At 26.0% G+C, this 3,810-nt stretch overlaps 1 pseudogene; it reads left to right on the top strand.

The window, feature by feature from the left end:
• The first annotated feature begins 3,050 nt into the window (after positions 1-3,050).
• Positions 3,051-3,810, top strand: part of LOC112101063 — a 10,168-nt pseudogene continuing 9,408 nt past the window's right edge.

Here is a 3,810-nt window from a genome sequence, read left to right as displayed (position 1 = left end):
ATAAAGAAGGGTATTATGTAATTAATGAAATGTTCTTAGGGTATTTTTGATATTACATACATTTCAAAAAAGCTCTCCAATCTCTACTCTCAAAAGCTAAAATTTTAGATTTTTCTAGTTGAGGTAAATTAACTTATTTAAGCATAAAAAACTCTACTAAAAAACAACCACGTACCAAAAAAATCTTTAAAAAGTACTTATAAGATTAAATAAACATTTATGATCATTAGATAAATCGTGCCAAATAGACACTTAATCTCATAAGCTCAAAATTTTTATTATTGTTTGATTGTTTTTAAGTAGAGCTTTTAAAGATTAAATAAGTTATTTTACTTCTACCAATAAAATCTCAAATTTTAGGCTTTTGGGAGAGGTTGAAAAATATTTTTTTAAGTGTTAAATGTTTAAAATATTATTTACTTATTTAATAATCTTATTTCAGGCTTTTGGGAGAGGTTGAATTTTTTTTTAAGTGTTAAAAATGTTGAAAATATTATTTACTTGTTTGATAATCTTATTTCATTTTTTTATAACATAACTTCAAAAAACTTGTTTATTATGATGATTTTATAAATTTTAATATAAGCTCTCATTGACAACTAAATAACTAAAATTTTTTAATTTATACCAAACGGAGACTTAGCATTTTTATTTATTTTTATATTTTTTGAATTTGTGTTTTGCTTTTATATTTATTTGTTTTTTTTTTTAATCAAGAAGATAATAGATTGGTTTTTTGGTTGGGTTTGATTTTGAGCCGAATCAAACACAAACCGATTGGTTCTTAATTTTTCGACCCATTTGATCTTTGCTTCCAAAATCGAACAAACAAATTTCAATTCGGTTCAGTAAAAACCAAATCAAATGCCCAGCCTTAGACTAGTACTAGTCTTTCCTGTTGTAATTTGTATTTTAAAAAAGAAAAAAAGAGAAAGGGTGAGATAGAGAAACAATTATGATATTTTTATAACAAATACCGAACTCTTCAACTTCGACCAAGTCTTGTCAAGTGATACATTTTTTTCTGGGTCGATTTATTGTTATTATAGGTATTACATCAAAGATTGTCACGGTTACCAATTAGATGTTAAATTTTTATGATAACGTACAAAATTGTTTACTACACAACCCTACCATGCAATAAAAGCATGAAGGATATGACTGACACACATAATTATATGGGACTGCATTGCATTTATAAGGCTATATTATGATGCCACTATAATGCAGCACTTACAACATAATTAATTAAATCCGAGCCCTCCGGGTTTGCATTAGATTCATTTTAATTTTTAATTTTTAATTTATACTAGCTAATAAATAAAATATTTTTTTTATAATGTATTAATTAATAAGAATACCATGTTCCGGTGTCTTTTGAGTGAAATCTCAGTATCAAAAGCTTTATTATTATTATTATTATTATTATTATTATATGGCGTTTTCGTTAATATAAATATTACCATAAAATAATACTAAAAATATTATTATATATTAAACAATTCATACTACAACAAACAAAAAATTGTGTTACAGTTTATATAATGTAACATACTTTGATACAATACATGTGTCAAAGACACCCGAACAGCACATAACATATTACGCAATAGTTAATAACTCCTTTTGATGAGAAAGTAAAGCTTTCTAATTAATTACTCCTTAGAAACAAGTTTTTCATTTATTTTGAATGGATTTGTATTCCAAAAATATTATATGCTTTTGGCACGTGAAGTGTAGGCCAATTCAATTTAGAAGTGTGGAGAAAGTATGAGTTTCATTTTTGATCTTTCAAAACAGTTGACATATGACTAGTAAGCTTGGCTGCATTGAAATTCTTCATTGAATTATCCAACAATTTATTTGTCCGCCGCATTTCTCCAAATAGTTCGACGACCGATATCACCAGTCGCCATGCCCACATTTCCAGTACATTCGATTTACAGTTTATACAATTATTATGCCATGCTAATTAACATTTTAATTTTTTTTTCTACTTATTGTAAAATTTTGACTTCTCGTTGTTCATGTAATGCTTAAATCGCATGGCAATGATATACTTTTTTTTTTAATACTGTTACACAAGATTGTTACTGATATTATATCAGATATTACAATTAATATTTATAAACAGATTATACAACTGAGACCTTCATCGTGACATGTACTCCTCTAAAGCGCAGCCCTGATCTTTAAATTCTCCCTAATATTCGAGGGGTATCCACTTCACTCGCATTTTGTGAGGAATAAATTGACTCTATTCAATTATTTAATAATCGATGGAGAACTGAAACTAACCTCCATAATATTTTTATGGAGGCTTAAATTCTTACTCTTAATATTATAAGTGTAATGATTCTTTCACTAGATCAAAGATCCATCGGTGCGCGGCAACGAGATACTTGATGTTTCAGTTTCATGAAAATCTTTTACAATTCATTCTTGTTAAACAAGGATATAAGAAGACGAAAAGTAAATATGCGTTCTTGTTCCCCAAAAGTACGACCGCTATGTACTCACAGTCAAACTTTGGATGGTTCGTTAATCGTACAAAGAGGTCCCAGCGCTGTCCAAATACTATTTCTTTTTTTTACTCAGTCAAGAATCACGTTGTCGATTCACCAGTCCAGAATTCACACAACTCTCTTGACGAAAAACTATTTTTGTTGAAAAAACTTTTCCTTTTCAAAAAATTACTTTTGTTGACAGCGACTCACGGGGTCTGGGGATCATTATAATTTTTGAATTAAAGTGCACTAGCTTGTATTACTTTACTTAAATTATTAAGTGATAATTTTCATGTTAACCTCGAACTTTAATTTAATTTAATTTAATTCCAATTAACTTATATAAGCTTACATATGGAGCTGCTTTGTATGTTGTTCATTAATTAGTTACGGGAGTTTTTCAGTTTCTGTCTAATGAAATCAATATATATTACTTATCCTCCTATAGTTTTCATAATAACTAATAACATAATTTTATAGTATTATCTTTGTTTTCAAATACAATTTGATTTATATTTATTATAAATTAAATAAATCATATCAATGGAAACAAAAATAAAAATTGAGTACTAAAAATGAGAAAATATATATTTTAGTATGAATAAAAAATTAATAATGTAATATTTTTCTTATGCTTTTTATTATTTTTCAAACGTTTTTCTTATAATAAATATATATTTTATGTTCTCAAGATAAGTTATCAAGCAAATGACCCGTTTATCCCTCTTTTTCTTTAATGGTGCTTGGGAGATTTTTAAGGGAACAAAGTAGTTATAATGATTTTAGTATGGAGGAATTTGACAATATTCCATTATAACATTTCATTAATTAAATAAGAAACTTAATTATGTCTAATTTACATTCTGCTTAATATCATGGAAAATTTAAGGACTCATGATATAGTCTAAATAGGAACAGAAAATTCCTGAAATTTTATTTCAATTCTTGATTTTCTTCATATTTTCTATATCTAGAAAGAACATACTGATTTGAATGTATCAATTCACTTTATTACAAAATCATTAAGAAAATTAAAGAGCTAACATCATTTTAAAAAGTTTGTATACAAACAAATGTAATTTGAAATATATGGTTAAATGTAAATATAAAAATCAATATACAATTAATGAGATAAATAATATTTGGCAAGTGAAAGTCATAAGATAATGTCACATTAGAAATACAAGTATCAGAAATTAATAAAACTATGAGTATTATTTATTGTTTCAATTGTTGAAATCTTTTAATGATTTATTAATCGGAAATTGGAATGAACTATAATGAGAATTAAAATAAAATATTT

Source organism: Citrus clementina, unplaced genomic scaffold, assembly GCF_000493195.1.
Source record: "Citrus clementina cultivar Clemenules unplaced genomic scaffold, Citrus_clementina_v1.0 scaffold_2, whole genome shotgun sequence".
NCBI classification, from domain to species: domain Eukaryota; kingdom Viridiplantae; phylum Streptophyta; class Magnoliopsida; order Sapindales; family Rutaceae; genus Citrus; species Citrus x clementina.
The sequence above is the reverse complement of the archived record's forward strand: the minus strand, read 5'-3'. Positions and strand labels throughout refer to the sequence as shown.